At 41.5% G+C, this 25,502-nt stretch overlaps 1 long non-coding RNA gene across 7 annotated transcripts in view; it reads right to left on the bottom strand.

Annotated features, from left to right (window-relative positions):
* Positions 1-21,649, bottom strand: part of LOC147374676 (uncharacterized) — a 96,902-nt gene extending 75,253 nt beyond the window's left edge. For 3 of the 7 annotated variants that reach the window (XR_015163016.1, XR_015163017.1, XR_015163019.1), the window contains exons 1-3: positions 21,376-21,649; positions 5,970-6,068; positions 3,873-3,953 (exon numbers count right to left, since the gene is read on the bottom strand). This is a non-coding gene — a long non-coding RNA (uncharacterized LOC147374676). The remainder of the gene's footprint in view (positions 1-3,872; positions 3,954-5,969; positions 6,069-21,375) is intronic. The other 4 variants (XR_015163020.1, XR_015163022.1, XR_015163018.1 and 1 more) reach the window with 2 other exon arrangements.
* Between the last annotated feature and the right edge of the window lie 3,853 nt (positions 21,650-25,502).

Below are 25,502 nucleotides of genomic sequence, written 5' to 3'. Positions count from 1 at the left end.
CATTATCTTCAATGGTGAAAATTGAAAGCATTTCCCCTAAAGTCAGGAACAAGACAAGGATGCCCACTCTCACCACTACTATTCCACATAGTTTTGGAAGTTTTAGGCACAGCAATCAGAGAAGAAAAAAAAATAAAAGGAATCCAGATTGGAAAAGAAGAAGTAAAGCTCTCAGTGTTTGCAGATGACATGATCTTCTACATATAAAACCCTAAAGACTCCACCAGAAAATTACTAAAGTTAATTAATGAATATAGTAAAGTTGCAGGTTATAAAATTAACACACAGAAATCCCTTGCATTCCTATACACTAACAAAGAGAAAACAGAAAAAGAAATTAAGGAAACAATTCCATTCACCATTGCAATGAAAAGAATAAAATATTTAGAAATAAATCTACCTAAAAAAACAAAAGACCTATATATAGAAAACTATAAAACACTGGTGAAAGAAATCAAAGATGACACAAATAAATGGAGAAATATACTGTGTTCATGGATCAGAAGAATCAATATACTGAAAATGAGTATACTACCCAGAGCAATCTATAGATTCAATGCAATCCCTATCAAGCTACCAACAGTATTTTTCAGAGAACTAGAACAAATAATTTCACAATTTGTATGGAAATATAAAAAACCTCGAATAGCCCAAGCAATCTTGAGAAACAAGAATGGAACTGGAGGAATCAACCTACCTGACTTCAGGCTCTACTACAAAGCTACAGTCATCAGGACAGTATGGTACTGGCACAAAGACAGAAATACAGATCAATGGAACAAAATAGAAAGCCCAGAGATAAATCCACACACCTATGGACACCTTATCTTTGACAAAGGAGGCAAGAATATACAATGGAGAAAAGACAATCTCTTTAACAAGTGGTGCTGGGAAAACTGGTCAACCACTTGTAAAAGAATGAAACTAGAACACTTTCTAACACCATACACAAAAATAAACTCAAAATGGATTAAAGATCTAAATGTAAGACCAGAAACTATAAAACTCTTAGAGGAAGACATAGGAAAAATACTTTTTGACATAAATCATGGCAGGACGCTCTATGATCCATTCCCCAGAATAATAGAAATAAAAGCAAAATAAACAAATGGGACCTAATTAAAATTAAGAGCTTTTGAACAATGAAGGAAACTATAAGCAAGGTGAAAAGACAGCCTTCAGAATGGGAGAAAATAGCAAATGAAGCAGCTGACAAAGAATTAATCTAAAAAATATACAACCAACTCCTTCAGCTCAATTCCAGAAAAATAAAAGACCAATCAAAAAATGGGCCAAAGAACTAAACAGACATTTCTCCAAAGAAGATATACATATGGCTAACAAACACATGAAAAGATGCTCAATATCACTCATTATCAGAGAAATGCAAATCAAAACCACAATGAGGTACCATCTCACGCCAGTCAGAATGGCTGCTAGCATAAAGTTTACAAATAATAAATGTTGGAGAGGGTACAGAGAAAAAGGAATCCTCTTACATTGTTGGTGGGAATGCAAACTAGTACAGCCACTATGGAGAACAGTGTGGAGATTCCTTTAAAAACTGGAAATAGAATTGCCATACAACCCAGCAATCCTACCCTACCTGGTGTGGTGGGCATACACACTGAGGAAACCAGAACTGAAAGAGACACGTGTACCCCAACATTCATTGCAGCACTGTTTACAATAGCCAGGACGTGGAAGCAACTTAAACGTCCACTGGCAGACGAATGGATGAGAAAGCTGTGGTACATATACACAATGGAATATTACTCAGCTATTAAAAAGAATGCATTTGAATCAGTTCTAATGAGGTGGATGAAACTGGAACCTATTATACAAAGTGAAGTAAGTCATAAAGAGAAACACTAATACACTATATTAATGCATATATATGGAATTTAGAAAGATGGTAACGTGACCCTATATGTGAGACAGCGAAAGAGACACAGATGTATCAAATCAACAGGTTGTATGTACATTTCAACTTGCCCAAGTTCAGTTCAGTTCAGTTCAGTCGCTCAGTGGTGTCCGACTCTTTGCAACCCCATGAATCACAGCATGCCAGGCCTCCCTGTCCATCACCAACTCCGGGAGTTTACCCAAACTCATGTCCATCAAGTTGGTGATGCCTTCCAGCCATCTCATCCTCTGTCATCCCCTTCTCCTCCTGCCCCCAATCCCTCCCAGAATCAGAGTCTTTGCCAATGAATCAAGTCTTCGCACGAGGTGGCCAAAGTATTGGAGTTTCAGCTTCAGCATCAATGCTTCCAATGAACACCCAGGACTGATCTACTTCAGGATGGACTGGTTGGATCTCCTTGCAGTCCAAGGGACTCTCAAGAGTCTTTTCCAACACCACAGTTCAAAAGCATCAATTCTTCGGCGCTTTGCTTTCTTCACAGTCCAACTCTCATATCCATACATGACCACTGGAAAAACCATAGACTTGACTAGATGGACCTTTGTTGGCAAAGTAATGTCTCTGCTTTTGAATATGCTACCTAGGTTGGTCATAACTTTCTTCCAAGGAGTAAGTGTCTTTTAATTTCATGGCTGCAATCACTATCTGCAGTGATTTTGGAGCCCCTAAAAATAAAGTTTGACACTGTTTCCACTGTTTCCCCATCTATGTCCCATGAAGTGATGGGACCAGATGCCATGATCTTCGTTTTCTGAATGTTGAGCTTTAAGCCAACTTTTTCACTCTCCTCTTTCACTTTCATCAAGAGGCTTTTTAGTTCCTCTTCACTTTCTACCATAAGGGTGGTGTCATCTGCATATCTGAGGTTACTGATATTTCTCCTGGCAATCTTGATTCCAGCTTGTGCTTCTTCCAGCCCAGCGTTTCTCATGATGTACTCTGCATATAAGTTAAATAAGCAGGGTGACAATATACAGCCTTGACGAACTCCTTTTCCAATTTGGAACCAGTCTGTTGTCCCATGTCCAGTTCTAATTGTTGCCTCCTGACCTGCATATAGGTTTCTCAAGAGGCAGGTCAGGTGGTCTGGTATTCCCATCTCCTTCAGAATTTTCCACAGCTATCAATGCAAAGAAATAGAGGAAAACAACAGAATGGGAAAGACTAGAGATCTCTTCAAGAAAATTAGAGATACCAAGGGAACATTTCATGCAAAGATGGGCACAATAAAGGACAGAAATACTAGGGACCTAACAGAAGCAGAAGATATTAAGAAGAGGTGGCAAGAATACACAGAAGAACTGTACAAAAAAGATCTTCATGACCCAGATAATCACGATGGTGTGATCACTCACCTAGAGCCAGAAACATCCTGGAATGTGAAGTCAAGTGGGCCTTAGAAAGCATCACTATGAACAAAGCTAGTGGAGGTGATGGAATTCCAGTTGAGCTATTTCAAATCCTGAAAGATGAAGCTGTGAAAGTGCTGCACTCAATACGCCAGCAAATTTGGAAAACTCAGCAGTGGCCACAGGACTGGAAAAAGTCCGTTTCATTCCATTCCAAAAGAAAGGCAATGCCAAAGAATGCTCAAACTACCACACAGTTGCACTCATCTCACACACTAGTAAAGTAATGCTTAAAATTCTCCAAGCAAGGCTTCAGCAATACATGAACCATGAACTTCCAGATATTCAAGCTGGTTTTAGAAAAGGCAGAGGAACCAGAGATCAAATTGCCAACATCCACTGGATCATCGAAAAAGCAAGAGAGTTCCAAAAAAACACCTATTTCTGCTTTACTGATTATGCCAAAGCCTTTGACTGTGTGGATCACAATAAACTTGCCCAAAGTTACAAGTAAATTATATCTCAAAAAATAAATGAAAAGTAAAGTTAGCATTAATATAAAAAGACCCTAGCAATCCGATAACCCAAAGTGTTACCTGCTCAGTCGTCTTCGACTCCTTGCCACTCCATGGACTAGAGCTGGGCTTCCCTGGTAGCTCATCTGGTAAAGAATAAGCCTGCAATGCAGGAGATCCCAGTTTGATTCCTGTGTTGGGAAGATCCCCTGGGGAACGGATAGGATACCCACTCCAGTATTCTTGAGCTTCCCTGGTGGCTCAGATGGTAAAGAATATGACTACAATGTGAGAGACTCCGGTTCAATCTCTGGGTTGGGAAGATCCTTTGGAGGAGTACATGGCAATGCACTCCAATATTCTTGCTTGGAGAATCCCCATGGACAGAGGAGCCTGGCAGGCTACAGTCCATGGGGTCTCAAAGAGTCGGACATGACTGAGTGACTAAGCACACACAGCAGAGGACTACAGCTTGCCAGGCTTCTCTGTCTATGGAATTCTCCAGGCAAGAATACTGGAGAGGGTTGCCATGCCCTTCTCCAAGGGCATATTCTTTACTATCTCAGCCACTAGGTAAGTCTCAAACCTGAAGGCAAGAGTTAGATTCCAAGAACATGAATAGAAAGGAGGAAATCTTGGACTGATTATGAAATTCAGAATTATAGTTTTGGTAAAGGACTTTAAAAAATATGATGCACAGTGAAGTTTTAAAATATCAGGGAGGTGCATTTTCCTGCCCACTTTCAAAAAAATCTATGGTAGGAACTTTCCTGGCAGTCCAGTAGTTAAGACTTCGCCTTCCAATGCAAGGGGTATGGGTTTGATTCCTGCTGGGGGAGCTAAGATGGTAGGCCTAGCAGCCAAAAACTAGAACATAAACAATAGAAGCAATATTGTAACAAATTCAGTGAAGACTTTAAAAAACAAACAAACAAACAAAAACAAATCCCAAAAAGATCTACGGTAGTTTACAAGGTGTACTATGGTATAAAACAGTACTGCTGCTGCTGCCAAGTCAGTCGTGTCCGACTCTGTGTGACCCCATAGACGGCAGCCCACCAGGCTCCCCCGTCCCTGGGATTCTCCAGGCAAGAACACTGGAGTGGGTTGCCATTTCCTTCTCCAATGCATGAAACTGAAAAGTGAAAGTGAAGTTGCTCAGTCGTGTCCGACCCTCAGCGACCCCATGGACTGAAGCCCACCAGGCTCCTCCTCCGTGGGATTTTCCAGGCAGGAGTACTGGAGTGGGGTGCCATTGCCTTACAGTTAACATTAAAACAGAACCTGGGCTACCCAATAGAAATTGAGGAAAGGATATTACTAGGAATTTCGGATGAGTCGCTTACGTCATCTGGGAAATGGATTTGCCTTTAATTTTCTTGGAAATCAAGCGATAAAAGAAACATGTCTTTTTTTTTTTTTAATAGTTTCTTTCCTTCTCTTCTCTTGCCAAAAAAGAACATATAAAGCTGTCTTATAGATGAAATTGTTATAGACTACACAATTAGTTGCTAATGTAAATGTTTTCAATGGTGAGATTCTTTTTAATTAATTTTTAAGGTCATTATATCATCACAACAATCTTCACTTTTGTTTTTGGTTTTGAAGAAATATATATATATATATATATATATATATATTTAAGGAGATGATATTGTTAAAAAATAAAATTAAAATCTGTCATATATTTTGATGAGTTCTTCCTATCAAGCTCCAGAGGTCACCATAAGGTTTGACTGGACAGGATGTACATGAAACACTAGTGGACAACACAAGCTACAACTTCATTTACACACCTATACCAGGAGTGTTGGTTTCAGTTGATAAGTGCTCCCTGTTGCGATATGCAATTCCATGCTACATGGCTAGTCTTAGTCGAAAGACTAACTTTATACTCTAGTACATAGTGTACAGTAGCACAGTGAAGCGCCGAGGTCTTAGTGGTTCTTCAAAAGGCAGAGAATGGGAGTGAAAAAGGCTAGAGAGACAGTTGAGGGGAGGTCACAGCAGGCTGTGGCAAAGACTGACTATTACCTTGAGTAATATGGAAAGCCATTGGAGGGGTTGGTGTAGAGAAGTGACATCACCTTGATTATTGGGTTAAGAACAGATTGTAGGAGACAAGGGCAGAGCAGGAAGATCAGATTGCGTATTCAATAGTTAAAAGGGATTATGTACCTTGGACCAGGCTGATAATGGTGGACCTGGAGAGAGGTCACAGAATCATGGATATCTTTGAAATTTAGATGTGACAGGATTTGGTGATGAATTGGACATCTGAAAGAAAGAGAGGAAGGAGTCAAGAGTATAAGGTTTTAGATTTGGAACAACCAAAATAACAGCAGCCATTAGCTGAGGTGAGTGATCACACTTTAAAAGTTTCATTCATTTATCCATTTTAGTTGCTCAGTCGTGTCTGACTCTTTGCGACCCCCATGGACTACAGCACACCAGGCTTCCCTGTCCATTACCAACTCCCAGAGCTTACTCAGACTCATGTCCATTGAGTCGGTGATGCCATCCAACCATCTAATCCTCTGTTGTCCCCTTCTCCTCCAGCATTCAATCTTTGAAAAGCATCAGGGTCTATTCAAATGAGTTAGTTCTTTGTATCAGGTGACCAAAGTATTGGAGCTTCAGCTTCAGCATCAGTCTTTCCAATGAATATTCAGGACTGATTTCCTTTAGTTGGAAAGGAACTAAAGGAAAGGAACCAGTTGGACTGGTTGGATCTCCTTGCAGTCCAAAGGACTCTCAAGAGTCTTCTCCAACACCACAGTTCAAAAGCATCAGTTCTTCGGCGCTCAGCTTTCTTTGTAGTCCAACCCTCACATCCATACACGAGTACTGAAAAAACCATAGCTTTGACTAGATGGACCTTTGTTGGCGAAGTAATGTCTCTGCTTTTGAATATGCTGTCTAGGTTTGTCATAGCTTTTCTTCCGAAGAGCAACCGTCTTTTAATTTCATGGCTGCAATCACCATCTGCAGTGATTTCGGAGCCCAGAAAAATAAAGTCTGTCACTGTTTCCATTGTTTCCCCATCTATTTCCCATGAAGTGATGGGACCAGATGCCATGATCTTAGTTTTCTGAATGCTGAGTTTTAAGCCAACTTTTTCACTCTCCTCTTTCACTTTCATCAAGAAGCTCTTTAGTTCTTCACTTTCTGCCATAAGGGTGTCATCTGCATATCTGAGGTTATTGATATTTCTCCCAGCAATCTTGATTCCAGCTTGTGCTTCATCCAGCCTAGTGTTTCTCATGATGTACTCTGCATATAAGTTAACTAAGCAGGGTGACAATATACAGCCTTGATGTACTCCTTTCCTGATTTGGAACCAGTCCACTTCTAACTGTTGCTTCTTGACCTGCATACAGATTTCTCAGGAGGCATATCAGGTGGTCTGGTAATTCCCATCTCTTTAAGAATTTTCCGCAGTTTGTTGTGATCCACACAGTCAAAGGCTTTGCTGTAGATCCACATAGTCAAACGCTGTGGCGTATTCTCCTTTAAAAGTTTTCAGTGTTTTAATTCTTTTTTAAAAGTTAAATTGGAGGATAATCACTTTACAATGTTGTGTTGGTTTCTGCCATACAGCAACATGAATCAACCATAAGTATACATATATCCACCCCTCTTGAACTTCCCTCCTGCCCCACTCCCATCCCACCTTATAGGTCATCACAGAGCACCAAACTGAGCTTCCTGTGCTATACAACAATTTCCATTAGCTATCTATTTTACACAGGTTAGTGTATATATTTCAATGCAACTCTCTCAATCACTGTTTTAATTTAATCTTTAATACTTACTATTACTTGTTACAAGTATCTATGCTCTAAGTATTTCCATATGGACTCTATTCTCAGTGTCTAGCTCAGAGAAGCATTTAATACATATTTGGCCACTGCATAAATAGTATGACTTTATGTTATCTTTAAAATGGAATCTAAAAGTTTCTCTCTATTGTTAAGAATGGTTTGTGAATATTTTAAATCTTAAAGTTATATAATTTCTCACATTATATGAAAGGTATTGGGAAAATACAATTCAGGAACTCAAGGATTCTATCATGTGAGGAAAACTAATGCCAGAGACCAGTACTGAATCTTCCTTCCACCCTGGTCTGGACACCAGTCATGACCTAAAGCAGGACCAAGGTCCTGCTAATGTTTCAGATGGAAATGGGCCTAAAACTTCTGGCCAACACTAACCACATGAATGCTTCAGGGGTTGGAACCATCACAGCACATCTGGGGACAGATGCTAGCAGGTAATGGCTTTACAACTTCTGGGTCAATCAAAAGAACAAGTGAAGTGACTACATCATTTGACTGACCATCCCAGGTAAGGTTTGCAATAGTTCTTCCCTTTTCTTCTGGAATGAAGGAGATTTAGGGTTTGGTGGTTTTCTCAGGTCTGTGGAACTAGTATCTTCTGAGAGAGACTAAGTAATGGAAGGGAAATGGTACTTTCTTAGATGACTTTTTAGCATCCTGTATCTGACACCTCTGAAACCATGGAAGTTAGAGGGAATATGGAATTTAAAGGAAAATAGAAAGGTTCTAACTTTACCACTTAGATTCAAGCTTTCTGTGTACCATTCCACTCAGAAATGGCTTATTGAACACCTGCTCTATGTTGGGGGCTGTGACTAACAAGTTTGTTATTATTTTTGTTAAGTACAGTGTATTTTTTAAATTTAGTGTATTTTTACATTTAGAAATTTAAAATTAGAAATAATTCTTAATTATGGCTACTATCAAGACTTCAAAGCAGCCAACATCAATAATAGAACTTTGGTAGAATTTAACTTCAGGTAAAATTTTCACAAAGATATAAAACTGTCTACTGAAATAGGATACTAAAAGTTAACCAATATATCGGAAGACAAGTTTTGCGCCTAAATATGACAAGCAAATGGGTCTTCCTTATAGCAAAATATCTTATGCACTGCTTCTAAAACGCACTGTAAAAATAGAAAAAGACAAAAGAATTGAATTATTCAAATAAGAAATATAAGTGGCTGATAAAAAAGAAAAACTTGAATGTTATTAGTAATAAAAATGTTTGCAACTACAAACGATGTCAAAATACAATTTTTCCTGTTAACTTTTTATGAATTGGGTTTTGAAGACTGCATTAGGAGTTCTATCCATCCATCTATCAGATGGGTTGAATGTAAATTAATCAAGTGGACAAGAGGGTAAGGGTCTGAGAGAAGGGCACTCTAGAGGTGTGAGGCTGTACTCTTGTGTTCAGAGATGTGAAAAGTTCAGCACTGCTAGAGATGAGTATGCAAGGGGGAGGAGAGTGAAGAGTGAGGCAAGATAAGTAGGAAGGTCAGGATTATGGAGGATATTGAGTAGGGAACGGTAAAGACCTTTGTATCCTGAGGATGATCAGGATCCAGTACGGACTTTCTACAGGGAAAATTCCAATTGAATTCGAGTTTTAGGAAAATCACTTTGACCCCGCAGGTAGGGTGAGGCTGAAGACAGGATGATCACTCAAGCACAACAGGTGGCCCAGTGAGATGGGGAAGCCTGAACCTAGCCAAGAAAGAAAGGCTGAGAGGAGAGCAACAAGCACCTTCTGTGGCACCCTTCCTGAGTCTAAGGGCTTAACCTGTGAGCTACAATTACACTCAGGAAAACACCAGCAAGGACACACTTGGCTTCTTTTCCATTTTAGCACAGCTTCACCTTCAAAGCTAAGATGTCCCCAGGTTTGTTTTCACTGATGTGACTCCGGGGGTCAAGGGTGGAGAGGCTGTTAGCCCAGAGCTGGGCGTAGCTTGTGGTCAGTAAATTTGTGGGCAGCTTTCTGCGTGTCCTCACACTGGCTGGAGGGTTCTGATAATGCAAGGATTTGGGCCCAAGTTGTAGGGAACTCCTATCTCAAGGCTCCTGCCCACACCCTAGGGGGGTTTCCTGGAAGCCTGAGCTCTTCGTTATATGTTAATCAGCTCTACCCAAAATGGCAACCAGGGAGAGACCCAAGCTCTGAGAAGAAAAGAACCCGACAAGTCTCAGGAAAGATGGAGAGGGTCTTCAAATTCTCATCTGGAATTTATTTTTTGCCTTTCCAGGAACATAATATATCTGGTTACTGCTCTTCTAATTCATGAGGGTAGCAAACGTTGTTTATAGTTAACCCTCCTCCAGCAACCCCCACTTTTTTTTTTAAGAAAAAGAGGAGAGAATTTCACAACTTGACTAGGATATGTACAATTTCACTTTTAAACTATAAATTCATGTTATGGTTTAGGGAAAACTGATATGACTTAATATTTTAATATTACAGAATATTAATAGAACTACTATTAGTAGTTCTAACTATAGTTAGGTTGGTGGGTCTATATGGGGAAATGATACAAATAAATCATTGAAGTGCTTTATGTTGGGTTTTAGTTGAGCCACTTGGAGCTAGTAAAATAGCACAGTCATTCAGTAAAAACTTAGAAGTAAATGGGCTTCCCTGGTGGCTCAGCAGTAAAGAATCCACCTGCAATGCAGGAGACAGCTTCGATCCCTGGTCAGAAGATTTCCTGGAGAAGGAAATGGCAACCCACTCTAGTATTCTTGCCTGGGAAATCTCATGGACAGAGGAGCATGGCGAGCTACACACATGGGTTTGCAAGAAGTTGAATACAACCTACAACTAAACAACAGAAGTCAAAACTGTAATAAAATAAAAACAGTTCTTTGCTGGGTGGTTGGGAATGAATAGGAAATCCCATAGATGTCACTTCAGAGGTGAAGGTGTACAAAGCTCAAATCTTAAGGGAAAAGTGTGTATTCTCTAGAATACAAAGATTCTTTTCTAGATAAAGAATCTGAAACCGAAAGCAATTAACTGACAACCTGGCAAAGACACATAGCTAGTTAGTGCAGAGCCTGGAAGAAAACTAACCTCCCTTGACTCAAAGTTCATTTTTTCCCCACTATCCCATGTTATTCTATGATTAACTACGGAATTGGAGATTTCACTGACTATGGTGTCACACACAGAGAAGGACACCAGAATAGGAAGAGTGGTAAGATTATATAAGAAAATAACACACAACAGAGTTGCAAAACAAAAATAGTAAGTCCAAATAACTTTCTAGGTTGTAACAAACAACAGCTATGTCTCCAAGCATGGAGAGAGAAGGAAGAGGGGCTGTCATTGGCTAAAAGATTCTGTGGGCGCTCCTTTGGCATTTAATTCAGGAAACTGTGTAAGAATCGCACTTTCAGAAAAACCTTTCAGTGATATTTTTCACACAGACACACACAAATGGCAAAGGATGAAAAGGTCCAATTAAGGAGCTTATTCGATAGAAGACACATTGTAAAATAATTATATTGCCCTTCTAATTGCCAGGGAAGAGGGTGGAGACCTGTTAAAAGTGTACAATAGACACCGGCACTAAAAGGAATCCAGATAACAGCTAACAGAACTGGTTATAAAAAGATTAGAAGCACTTGAAGCTGACCAAACAGAAGGCACAGATAACACACATCTGCAGGTTCGCAAGGCCTCACTGGGAGAACCGGTGAACCTTAGAACTGCAGCCTACACGGCGTGAAGTGGAAGGCTGAGCGAGAGTCTGACTCGCTCAGGTGTCAACTGTCTAAGATATTTTGGTAAAACAATTTTCTAAACAAAGTTGGTTTGAGCAACTGGTCCTCAATTTTGGACAGTCTTCTGAAACTGAGTCACAAGATTTTTGTGATAAGTGTGAGAAAGAGCACTCCAGGGACCTATGTATGATTCATAAAGTTTAAGTATAGTGTTCTAACCCAAGCAGAAAATAAAAACCCAGATATGGAGCACATCCTATAACCAGACACTCTGCCACACTCTTAATTCTCAGACCCTACCATTTTAGGTGATCTTATCCCTATTGTATGGATCACAAAAGGGGCTGGTTAATTTGGAGAAGGCCGCTCCAACTGAGGGCAGGAGGAGAACGGGCAACAGAGGATGAGACGGTTGGATGGCATCACTGACTCAATGGACATGAGTTTGAGCAGACTCCAGGAGACAGTGAAGGACAGGGAAGCCTGGCGTGCTACGGTCCACGGGCTTGCGGACACAACACAGTGACTGAACAACATCAACACTAAGAAACAAGTGCCAAAGCAGGAATTACTTCTGACTGGACCGTGCCCATTTTTCATGCCCCACAAAGTAGATCGATGGGAAGAGTTACGACTTCTCATTTTCTTCTCTGTCAAGGCTGGACCTAAGGAACTGAAGAAGATGCCTAGAGAAGGCAGGTCAGTTCATTCTATGTTGGTTAATGCATGCCTGACCCAGTAGGAAATGATATGCTACCAAATTTCCCAGGTAGTTTTTAGGGGAACTTAGAGAAAGGCTGTCTGACTGTAAGGCCCCACACACTGTCTGGGTAACCATGGTTCCCCTACAAACTACAGAATAAAATTTAGCATTCAAACTCTACATCCCAGCACTTGCTTAAGACCCTCACCAGTCTTCTCCTTGTCGTTCAGTCGCTCGGTCATGTCCGACTCTTTGCCACCCCATGGAATGTAGCACTCTAGGCTTCCACGTCCTTTATCATCTCCCAGTTTGCTCAAACTCATGTTCATTGAATCAATGATGCCCTCCAACCATCTCGTCCTCTGTCACCCCCTTTTCCTCCTGCCCTCAATCTTTCCCAGCATCAGGCAATTTTGCTTAAACAATCAAACAATCTTCATTGTGATACACACAGAAAAGCATGCAAAACTTTATGGTTTAAAAAATGACAGACTATAAGAGTAGCTATTATATTCCAAGCACAGTGGTCAGTGCTTTCTTCCCGTTATCATATTTGATCTTCACTAAAACAAAAGGTATCCTTATTTTATAGGAAAAAAAAAAAAGCAGAATCCAAAGGTAGATGGGTACAGGAGAGTGTAAGCAACTTATTCAAAGCCATATAGTCACGAGTTAGTGAGACAGAAGGATCTGAATTTCAGTCCCTCTGCTTAGAATTGTACACTTCCTGTTTGGCAAAGCATGTCTTTGCTTCGGGCTGCTTGGGCACATCATTGACTTCCTCCTATCCCATCACCGTCTTCATCAGCCTTAGCTTTGGTCACAGAGGCTGTTCACAACAGCTGTCCTGATCTCAGGTGAGGAAAACATGGTCATGGGGAAGGAAATGGTTAGTCAAGATTTATGCAAACGATCTTCCATTGTTTACTTGTTTTAGGGTAAAAAGAAATTTTAATAGTTGGGAACTACCTACTGTTAGGTCCACGGTAAGGTGCACAGATAAAGTGCCAATATAAGTATGTTCCAAATTTGTCATTAGACTAAAGAATTATGTTGTTCATCTAAAATTCAAATCTATTTGTGTGCCCTGTATTTTATTTGCTAAATCTGGCAATCATAGTCTCTGAACAGAAGGCTTCTCAGTAACTTTCATTCTTGGAATTTAAAAAAAAAATGAAAATAGCTAAAATGAACACAGAACCAGAAACAAAGAGTCCATGGATCCCTCAATATACAGATCAAAACTCTCCTCTCTCTTAAAATTTCCTCAGGCCCTGCGCCAAGGTGCATCACAGTTGAAGGCAGATGCTTCAGGAAAAAGATCTATGAGAACTGAAAGTTGGACTTCTAACTCTGTGTGAGCTTGAGCAATACCCTTAATTTCACTGAACTTTGTTTTGTTATTTGTGAAATTAAAACACTGAAAAAGATAACTTCCAAGTTCTTTTCAGTTCTAAAAATATTCTCCTTCCATAAAGAAAGTGAAGGAAAATAAAAATTTGGTGAATATATATTGAGTCCTGTAGAAGATACTTTAACACCTTATTTAATTCTCAGAATAATTTAGAGAATCCAATTATATTAGCCTTGCAATCTGTACCTGGCTACTTCTTTGTGGCAACCCTTATTTCCCTCTACTCCTATTCTGAAGGAAGACCAAGTTCTTAGGTGTCGTGTAGAAATGGGTTAAATTGCACAATACATTAAACAGAAATGTATGGTTTACTGAAGGTTTGGTAGGGGGCTAGGTACCAGGACCCCAAATAAGACCTCTCAGTTCTTAATTGTGAGGTTCCACCTGGGGACCAGCTACCATCTTTCTGTTCAGTTTCTAAGTTCCTTTCCTCCAGATCCTTACCAGTCATATTCTCCCCAGTCTCTTTTTTTTCAGTATGAGTAGACTCAGAAATAAGGTAGAATTCAGGGCACTTTCAAAGTGTGGTAAAGCTGTTTTAAACCGGCCAAGCGTCACCAAGAACTATCTTTCAAACACTGAACATCTGATGGTAAAAAGCTTCTGCCTGACTTTCAAGAAAAGCTCTTTAACCTCTACTTAGTAAGGAGTTAAAGGGGGAATAACTACGAATTTAATCAAATAGAAAATGCACATGAAAACTCTATTCTGTAATGTCCCTCTGTGTTGGCTACAATCTTAGCTGCATTAAAGAGGTTAAGTTTATGAGCCATGAAATCAAATAGTAGTAGAAAGCCTTTTGAAACTGGTTTCTTTCAGTCAGCACAACGTTCTTGAGATTCACTACACCTGTTGTGTGTATTGGTAGTTTGCTACTTTTTGTTACTGAGTCGTATTATATCCTATGCATGTACCACAATTTATTTATCCATTCACCAGCTGTTGACCATTTAGGTTGTTTCCAGCTTTTGGTGCCTATGAATAAAGATGTCATAAACATAAACATTTGTATATAGGTTTTTGTGTAGAAGTCAGTCTTTATTTCTCTTCCCAGAAATAGAATTGCTACACTGTATGGTCAATTTATATTTGATGTTTAACTGCTAAACTCACTTAAGTGTGGTTGTGCCATTTTACATTCCCTTGGCAACGTACAAGAGTTTCAAGGGACTCCATATCCTGATCAACAACTGCAATAATATTTTAAAATTTTAGCCACTCTGATGAGTGTGTAATTGTATCACATCAGGGTTCCAATTCGTATTTCCACAATGATTAATGATATTGAGCATCTTTTCATGTGCTTATTTGCCATTTATATCTTCTTTAGTGAACTATTTTAAACTGTTTACCTGTTTAAAAAAAAATTGGGTGGGTTTCTTTCCTATGAGTTTTGAGATTTCTTTTATATACTGTGGATACAAGATTTTTATCAGACATGTGACATTAAACCATTTTTTTCCCCAGTCTATGTCTTGCTTTTAATTTTCTTAACATTATGTTTCAAAGAGCAGGCATTTTTAACTTAATGAAGTCCAATTTACCAATTTTTCTTTCATGGTTCATGATTTCTGTGTCCTAAGAAATCTCTGCCTAACTCAAGGTAACAAAGATTTTCTCTTGTTCTTTAGTTTTTCTGAAAGTTTTACAGTTCTAGCATTTATGCTTAATTCTGTAGGCCATTTTGAATAAATTTTTGCATATGATGGCAAAGACCAAAGTTCATACTTCGTCCATTTTTTCCAGTGCCATTTATTGAAAACACTATTTTGCCCCACTGAATAACCTTGGCATTTTTGTCAAACATTCATCAGCTATAAACGTGTGAATCTATTTCTGACTCTCTTTTATGTTTATCCTTATGCAAACACCACATTGCTTTAATTACTGTAGCTCTCTACTAAATCTTGAAATCAGGTGGTAGGAGACCTCCAGCTTTCACTACATGATTTATAGATGCTCAAATTTGGAAATACTCGGAGAAGATATTTCTTTTTCTCACGTAAGCACACTGACCGCTTGTACATATTTTGGAAGCATCTCTTTGTTTCCTGTGATAGTTTACATCAGCGGCTGTAAGTCTTAAGTATTTTAAGAGTTCATTATAAAGCCTAGCTTTCATGTTCTCTTGCACATGAACCCCTTGAACGGATCACTTCGTGTCCATGAAGTGTGTTATCTGTCACTGGGGGCAGGAAGGCCAGGTCTCCAGCACCACGGGGGGCAAGGGGGGCAGTGATACTGAACAGCTCTACTTTGCTGTCAAGTTATCTTGCTCTCCCATGGTTCCCTGCTTCTTGGAGGCTTTGAAAACAGGTTGTGCAGGTTGCACTCAAAATAGCAAACAGCTGGCTTTTAAGTCTTGGGAATTTCAGGGAAAGTAAATCTTTCCCCAATTCAGTCCGTGGAAATGGGAAATCAACAACATTAGTCATGTGAACTGTTATGTCACAAATCAAGGGGATTTATGCTGAAGACAAAGTCCTGTTCTTGTCTTTGAAATGTAGAGACCCTCTCTTCTGTCACCAAAGGGAGTTTGGGGACAGAAATATTGTTATTTTCACAGAGGAAGAAGTGTGCATTATATCACACTCACCATTCTATAATTAGTTTCCTACTTGTAATTTTTTCTTCCCAAACTAGTGGAGAGAGAGACAAGTGTCTTTGCATAATAGCAGCTCGTGTGTTTAGCAATATTATTGAAGAAATGTAACAAAGTATGACCTTAAAACTAAAATATTTTTCTAAAATGAGCTGTACATTCCTTGTATTGATAATGGAACGTGCTGAACCGATTTAACCTGGCATCTCAGAGACTATTGAGGATGTAGTGTTGTTTGCCCCAGTATGAAATGGTTCTAAATTATTGCATTTCCTTTGTTTGTTTAATAGCTTCCCTCCACTCTTGCTGGTATGCCTTTTGTTTTGCAATGACATTACTGAACCACTACATTAGAAATGATAATTTAGCTTCCTGGAATTGTGAGAAAAGCAAGTGAATGGGCACACAGGCTTCTCCTGTTTATGTGTGTGTGAGTGTGTGTGTGGGTGTGTGACAGAGAGAGAGAGGAGGGGGTCTGGTGTGGCGTCTATGTGCCAAGTATGTAAGAAGTAAATACTGATGCATGTATACACGTATCATATATATTTTAAGTTCCAGAAGAGTTTCTCTATATACCTGGGACTGGTATAAATTAAGCTCTCAATAAATGTTTGTTGAATTCCTGGGGGGGAAAAGCACATAGACTTTGTGTTTATTGATACAGGATAGCCATAGCAACTCTGACAATTTTATAATTCATGCTGCACTGTGGAAAATGGGTCACGTCCACTGGAATGCCCCCAATCCTTTTAGAAGAGATAGTTATTCTGATAGCATCACTAGGATGCTGGCCATTCCAGCTTTTGGGACTAAACTCCCAGGCAACCAGTTTTGTTTAGAAGAGTGTTAACTCCTGTGCTCACTCAACTCAAAACCCCTTTCTAGGGACTAGGGGCACCCCCAGTTTAATTTTCCTCAAAAAAGAGCCATTTTCTAGTTATTAATAGAAAAATGCTATCTGGAATATTGATATTAATATCACCAAGATATTCACACTGCTTTGGGGCTGAAGGGAAGTACATTCTTTCACTGCTAATGCTTTTGAGAATCAAGTAAATAAAGCAGAATTTAATGCTTTAGAAGCATTAACTGCATTTTCCTCTTGGGAGTCAATCAGTTAACCAGCTGATCTGAGAGTGGAGAAAAGGATATTGAACTCAACATCTCACAGATTTTATTTGATATAAAAAAATTAGGACTAATAAGATTGGGTTGTCTCTACTATGAAGATATTCTATTCGATAGTTGCTTTAAAAATGGTTTTAACTTTAAAGTCTGTTTTTAATGATGTTTGGGGTCTAGATCCATGAAGGACCAGTTACTTCTAATAGTAATTGTAATAGTCTTCATTTCAATGTTTATTAGGTTGGTTTTACATTCACTTGCTCCGTGCTCAGTTATATCCAACTCTTTTGCTACCCACTGGACTGTAGCCCACCAGGCTCCTCTGTCCATGGGATTCTTCAGGCAAAAATATTGGAGTGTGTTGCCATTTCCTCCTCCGGGGGGTCTTCCCAACCCAGGGATCAAACCTGTGTCTCCTGCCTTGGCAGGTGGCTTCTTTTACCACTGAGTCACCTGGGAAGCCTCCATTTTAGTGTCATGGATCTCTATTACCACAGGATTTCTAAGGTTAGACTGGGAAGGCAAAAGCTTGAAAATTCAGGATACACTGTTTTATTATGACAGAAAGTCAGCCTTTAAAAAAAAATAAAAGTGAATGTGCTCTTTTCTGAACTTGCCAATCCATCTTTCTTGGATAACTTTTCAAAAGCCTGGGGGGCACTGGGAGCTAAGTAAATATTTGAAAATGGCATCACCTTGCCTGAATTTTAATGTATTTGTCCAGTTGTACGGGCACTGGTAAGATCTGTTCATAACTGAGGTGCTTACACACACACGGCTTACACACACGGCTTACACACACACTCTCCTACCTACCTGATGGCCAGTTTCTAGACGGAGGCAAGGACTCACTCCCGCATCGCTTGGGCTCAGCACCCCTACAGCTGACTTTTCAGTGTGCAGTTGAATGGAACACACTGTGGGAAAAGCACCATCCCGTGCCCAATTCCGGAGCCATTAGAAATGGATGGAGTCCCTCTCCTGGATCTGTAGGCTGGACAACAACTTCCTTCTCACCCAGGCAATCAGTAAAGCCAATGACTTTGAAGTACAGCCCTCTGGTTACAAACTCTAGGCAGTTACTTGGAAGTTCTAAATATGCTTTCTCATTAGAGGGTCTGTCTCTGCTGTCCATTCTTAGACATAATGTCTCTTGACTTCAGTGGATGTCCTGTATGTGGGAGGACTCTGGGATTCACTTTGAAAGAAGTTTACTGTTTCAAATGGGTAAAGCTGGGGAGTATCCACATACTCATTGACTGGCTTCTTTTCTTTTCAGGCTTCTATGAAAATTGGATGCCTATTCTGACCTAAGGGCTTCCGAGGTGGCGCTAGTGGTAAAGAATCCACCTGCCAATGCAGAAGACCTAAGAGACACAGGTTTGATCCCTGGGTCAGGACAATCCCCTGGAGGAGGGCATGGCAACTCACTCCAGTATTCTTATCTGGACAATCCCATGAACAGAGGAGCCTGGCGGGCTACAGTCCATGGGGTCTCAAAGAGTCGGACACAACTGAAGTGACTTAGCGCAATTCTGACCTAAGGATGAGGCAGTCAGTAATCATGAAAATAAACCGTTTCATATGGGGAAGAATAAGTTTTTTCCTTCCATGTATTTCAAACTCTTTCTGAGTCTCCATGGAACATCCTAAAGCTCTTCTCTAAGGAAGATTAAGAATTAAGTCCCTTACTCTTTCTATCTGTTCCTTGTTCTTAAAAATGTTCTCAGCCTTTCTTCCTGTCATTTTGCCTGAGATCATGGCAGATGTACACAGATGAAGCCTGACTTCAAAACAAGCATGTCAGCGCAAAGAAGTGAATAAAGAAAAAAGAATGGTGGCCTAAAAGAATGCAGAGGTTTACAGAAATGATGTACCTCCTGTAAAAATCTTAACTGCTCAGAGACTCTCGGTTTCATGGAATGCCTCTTTGGAATGATCTTTTTTTCCCCCCCAGTGGCTGCGATACATAAAGGCCACTGAAATCTTGCCGTTACCCTCCCCCTGCTTTTTATAACCCCTGAAGTTCGGGTCAGTTTTCATGCATCGAAGCCCGGGTGGCAACTCTGGTTTAAATGCCATTTCATGCCTGATAAAATTTCATTAGGCATTTTAACTTTTAATTTCTTTTATTGACTTATCGTGCAGATGGAGAGAAATGTTTAGAAAGGGGAAAAAATTTAAACAGGGATTTACTGAAGTCATGTTTCAGTAAGGAAGGAAATACCATCGACTTTATTACAGCTGCCTAATGTTTTCCACAAACTGTAGAAATAATGCGTTGCATCTTGGTGACCTACAATAGCAGCTGACTGCTTGCACATGATGGAAATGCAATTTGGGTTTGCTAAAAATTAACTATTTAATGCCCTGGTCTCCAGGGCTCACGGTGTCTTGGGTCTGGTTTGCTCTATATGATGCTCTTTTCAAGTCGTGGATGGTCATTTGCTATAGGTTTGAATGTGGCTGCGCGGCTTCCTGAAAGGCAGCCGGGCTCCAATGGGGACCAGCTATACCATATATCCATGTGCCTGTGTTTGCTGTCCCTATACATTTCTAAGAACTGGTGGGAAGGTTTCATCTGCCCCCTTCACCTGCCCCCCACCCCCCTACCAGCCCAACCCTGTCGAGACCCCTGCTTCCCTCCCTCTCTCCCTCAGCTGGGCCTTATCTGGCCTGTTCAGTGATGCGATAAAACAAAAAGGGAAGTTTCTGATTGCACGAACACACCCTTTGGAGAGATTCCAGCTAGAGAAGAGTCCGTTAAGGAAAGTGAGAGCGGTGGCGGGAGACCTGAGTGCCAGGAGCGAGGAAAACGGCAAGCTGAGGAGGAAAAAATAATAACATGCCAGAATGGCGGTGGTGATTTCGAGAGGTCTGTGGGTGGAGGGAGTTCAAAAAGGAACTTGCCTAATGAGGCCTCTCTGAAGATTTACTGCAGTGGCTGCTGCTGAGAAGAGGATCCGGAGAAAAGATGTTCTGCCCTGACTAGCTTCACAGGAAGTCAGGCAGGGCTTGTAGTCTCTGGCAGGCAGAGGAGGGAGACTGCTCAGCCAGCAGCAGCCAGGGCTTCTCAGTTTAATTGTTTTTAAAGAGCCCCCTTCCACACAGCATTTGTGACCCTATAACACATACAGTTCTCAAGGCAGGAAAACCAAACAGAGAAACCACTCTGGACGAGAGCCGTCCCCTAGCTAGTCCTAAGGATGACCACATCAGCTCCTGGGGAGGGCGGGGGGAGCCCATTTCCTTCCCTACTAGCACCTCTCCTGGAGTTCCGGGCTCATCCTGCAGCCATCAGCTTTTCTTGGCTGAAAGGATGCGCCAGACCATCCACAGAGCTCAGAACGCTGTCGGTCCTTTGCCCAGCGGAGCGGGGTCTGGCCACTCCCCGGTTCCCCCCGCAGGACCCTGAGCCCCGCTCACTTCCAGGGACCGGAAGTGAAACTCTGCAGTGCAAGTATTAGCATCGCAGGCGGCTAGCACTCAAATAGGGATGTTCTCTCGGTGCTGAAGGAGTTAGGAGGGCAAAATCACTGGCGAAAGCACTACCTTTCAGGTGAAAGAGCTTGTCTGTCCAAGTCTGAGGAAGTTACAGTCACTGCCATTTGACTTCTGTGACCACCCAGGTTTAGTGAGCAGAAGTTACTGGGGCAAGGACACAAAAAGACCTGGCCTTAGAACAGGGGTCCCAACCCCGCCCCCACAGGGGCCAGGGACTGGTACTGGTCCATGGCCTGTTAGGAACCGGCCGGCACTGCAGGTGGTGAGCGGGGAACCGAACCATCCACTCCCCCAGGCCACCCCCCTGTCCGGGGAAAAACTGTCTTCCATGAAATCGGTCTCTGGTGCCGAAGAGGCTGGGGACGACTGCCTTAGAACACTCCTATTCCATCTGACCACGGGAGGACACAGGCACACGGCTCCGGTGGACCTGCTGAGGTCCCTCTGAGAACTCATGCTGGGTAATAAGTCAGAATCCTTTTCAGGAAAGAAAGACAAATGCGGTTCTGGGTGTTTTTTCACGTCAGACAGGAAAGCTGCCCGTCGGGCTCATCGTGTAAATCACAGGAAGGGAGGTAGAATATGGACAAGGATCCAGAGCTCGGGATTCCGACCTCCACTCTACAAACAGTGAACTGGACTCGAATAAAGAGAACCCGACTCACCAGAAAGGCTCAGGTAGATGCCCGGAAGGGCAGCGCGCAGCCACGGCGTGGGGAGAAAAGCAAAGGAGTTCTGGATGGAGAGACAGGTTCTTTGCTCATTCTTCTCAAAGACGGAGAGAGAAATAGAGCAGTGGGAAGAGGAGGGTCCCCCTTGTTCTCTCCCAGGTATGTGCGCCACCAGGTAGATGCCACGTGAGGCAAGGAAGCATGGGACAGGTGAACACGGCCGCCAGGCCAGAGTCGGTCAGCGGCTCCTTTAAGGACTTTCACGTGTGCTGGCCGGGAGGGCGCATGCGTGCACGTGCGCGTGCGTTCGCGAGATCCACTCACTTGCAGAGCAGTGTGCTTCATAGACTTGCTTCTGATTTGTTGAAGGAGTAGCTGTTACAAAGAACGTCTTCCCAAGGACCCATAGGCAGAAGATAACGTCATTAATACTTGTTTTCATAAAAGATAGAAAGGACTGCTAGTTGCCTACTGAATATGTTTTCCATTTCTTCTTTCCTAACAAAAACCTAATTTGAGGACGGGGGCTGTGGGAGGTAAGTTGCCTATCTAGGCTTTTATGTCGCAGTCTCTCTTGTTGCTAAGTTCTGGCCAGTAGTATATAAAGTAAATTTTATTTGGGGAAACATACAGGAAAGGTCCTTGAAAAATAGACAGATGGCAGCTCTCTTGTCGTCGTAAAATGCAAAGCTAGGGACTGAGGATGTCAAAATGGAAAGATGGAAGGAGCGGATGTCTCTAATGGCATCTTGTTGGCTGTATAAAGACTCTGGATTTCCTTTCCCGGATTTCTTTTACAAGAAAATCTAGTTTGTTTAAGCCACTGTGACAGGGTCTGTGTTACCAGCAGGCAAAGCCAATTCCGAACTGATGCAGAAGGCAAGCTGCTTACTTTTTTCTCAGTAAGTGGGTAGTCCTCATGACACAAAGAAGGGGCTGCTCAAATAGTAAAGTAAGTCATAGTAAACACTAGAGGTAGCTTCCAACCCACCTCTATTACATTCAGCCTTTAGATGTGACTGGCATACCTTTAAATGTCACAGACCCTTTTGAGAAACCGGAGGATGCTGTAGACAAACTCTTTAGGGAAATGCACATACACATTTACACAGGAAATCCTTACAGACTATCTCATTTTATGGAATCAGGGAAGTCCGACCAGGGAACCCTTGTTAAGGATTTCTGTGTTTGGTTACAATTACTTCAAAATGTAGAAAAGAAGGCACTAAATCTAGCTTGGCTCTGTATTCAGTCTTTTTCTTAGAGAAGTTTAGGACAAGGCTGGGTTTCCTGGCTAGTCACATGTATTTCCGGGAAGCTTCCAGGAAAGCAACCTAAATTTTCTCGATTTGGTATTGGGCTGGTGAGACCATTTGGTGAGGGAGAAATCAGATGCCACTCTGAGGCCTGGCAGACCCAGGGATAGGACAGGCCATCACAGGAGCTTCAAGAGGCATCTGAAGCTAGCTGTAGCCCACGGTAAAATAAATTAGCTAATTTACTCTGCAAACCTGAACAAAGGATGTTGAGAAGGGCTTTGTGACTGAATGTGAACTGTCTTTGGAGAACTATCCATTCTTGTTCGTTGGATTTTAGTAGATTTTGGATAGTTTTACAGCACTGTGTATGTTTGTGTGATAGCACTGATAACACATTCTGAAAAGTTGGTTGGTTAATGAAGCTGTAACAAGATATTTTACTTAAAGAGCAGCTGTTCCAGTGTTGGGGCATTCCACTTCAAGCTGCTATGAGCTGATCTAGTCCAAAGAGGCTTTACTAAAAGTATGTTGTAATAAACAGGGTCCACCGGGTGAATTTGCCTAAATAGTTTTTTTGTGCTTTATGTCTGTGAGAAAAGACATATGATATTTGGGAAGCTGTTTTGCTTTGATTTCCCAGGAAAGTAATCCTCTCACAAATTCTAATTGTATGATGCCATAGAACAGGCTTAACCCAGGTTGTAAAAATGCATAGGTTGTACTGTCTTAATTCCCCTTTGGAAGATATGTATAAGTCATTTCCTTAAATCTTTATCATGCATGCTTTCCTCTTGAACTATTTGCATATCTTTCATTCCTTATAAGCAAAACGTCACAAACAAAACAACAAACATCCTGGTTTTATTCATTTTGGCTTCTGAGAGTACCTGGAGAACGTGACATAGTGTATGTGGAGCAGTTTCTCAGATTTTTAGAGCAAACTAGAATATTCTGGGTTAGTTCTCCAATTTCAGTGTGCAAAAGATACCTGCATGCTAGGTCGCTTCAGTCATGTCAGACTCTGCTACCCTCTGGACCGTAGCTCACCAGGCTCCTCTGTCGGTGGGATTCTCTAGACCAGAATATGGGACTGGGTTGCCAAGCCCTCTTCCAGGGGATCTTCCCCACCCAGGGATTGAATCTGCGTCTCTTATGCATTGGCAGGTGGGTTCTTTACCCCTAGTGCCACCTGGAAAGCCCCAAAAGTACCTATAGAGTATATTAAAATGCAGGTTCCAAGGCTCCCCAGGGCTCTCACTCAGGGGGCGTACAGTTGACTGTTGTGCTTTGAGACAACCGCAGCTTGCATTATAGAGCCAAAGTCTCTTTTAATAAAAGGGTGAGGTTATTTGTTCCCTTTATTTGATTCTTTCCATTTGAAGACCTTGAAATGCTATGCAAAACTTTTAAGGCAGTCTTGTGCTAGACAGTAATGGGACTAATGACATCAGGGAGAAATCAGGAAAGAAAAGAAAAAGTGTGGTTTTCACAGCTGTTTTTCTCTTGGTAGGATACAGAGTTACATTTGATGACATGATGTATCAATGTATGCCAGGAACATAGTGGATGCTTAATCACTGGGGTGAATTCTGAGGCACCCCATCATTTCTACAGTGCCGCCTACAAATTGTGTCAGTTTGGGATTTGGAAATACCCTTCTCAGACTATTCCAGTTGTAACTGAATTGATGACATCAGGAAGAGAAACGGTTAAGCACCTCTCAGATGCTAGTCCATCTGCTTCATGTCATAAACCCACAGATGTTCTCTTCTTTCTTTAGGGGACTTCTGACATTCTTGTTTTACAATGTTAGGAATTATAATATATACAATATGCTTCCCTGAAAGTGTCATTTATGTTTGTAATATATTGTCCTTTAACCTAGAATCATGTATCCTGTAAACTACAGATGTCTATTTTTTTGTTATGTGGAGGGTCTCAATTACTTGCTGTCTGCTTTCACTAAACCCATAGTGTGCAAAGAGTTTTTCTCTATGTATTTGACTACACTTGTGAGAGGCATGGCAAAGCTGGGCAGATGAATGAGGCTCCTCCTGAGAAGGCCCTACTTTGAGGAGGGGTGGGGTAACCCACAGTAAGCAGTGTTCAGGAAAGAGAAGGTCAGGTCAGGAGAAGCCCAATGCATCCATCATCAGAGAAAATGCAGTGTGGACAGCCAGGAACAAGAAGAAAGGCCAGGACGATACGAGTAGGCAGGAGCTGACCAGAAAGCTAAGAAAGAATTGAGAGGGTCCAAGCCATTGCTCCACGAGTGGGTCTGGGATTCTCAGAACTCATTTTTAGAGATATGAAATTCCATTTTCTGGACAACGAAAGCCTTTGTGGGTCACATTTTAAGAAACTATTCAAAGCATCTTGTTCTTCTGACTACCTCCAAACACAGAAGCTAGCACAGGCTTGGAATCTTACCTGTTGATTCACAGGAGACCTTGGGTTTCTAAAGGAAACTCTCACCCAATGTCCTCAAGTGATTTTTGCTACAGCTTCTCTTTTGAAGCTGTAATGCCCCTGATGGCATTAAATGGTACCACCATCCCATGGACGCTCTTGTCTGGGATAAAGGTCCCATGATGCCTTCTAAAGTACATGTCCTTACCATGCTGGGACAGGGCAGCATCCCCCAGAGCCCTGGTGAGAATGCTGCTGCGTCCAACCCCAGCATGGGGACCACAGTTCTTGCTATTTGGCTGTTGTACCTGGTCTCCAGGCCCCAAGCAGTGAGGTTCATATTTCCTGCCTTGCAGAGTTCCTCAGGAAAACTCTTCCTTCAGTTTCTGTCTCCACAGGGCTCAGACATGAGGCCGTGGGGCTGAGGTGAGGAACCAGAACCCGTAACGCAGA

Source organism: Bos grunniens, chromosome 4 (assembly GCF_055505025.1).
Source record: "Bos grunniens cultivar Pamir isolate PY7600 chromosome 4, Bosgru_T2T1.0, whole genome shotgun sequence".
NCBI lineage: Eukaryota > Metazoa > Chordata > Mammalia > Artiodactyla > Bovidae > Bos > Bos grunniens.
The sequence above is the reverse complement of the archived record's forward strand: the minus strand, read 5'-3'. Positions and strand labels throughout refer to the sequence as shown.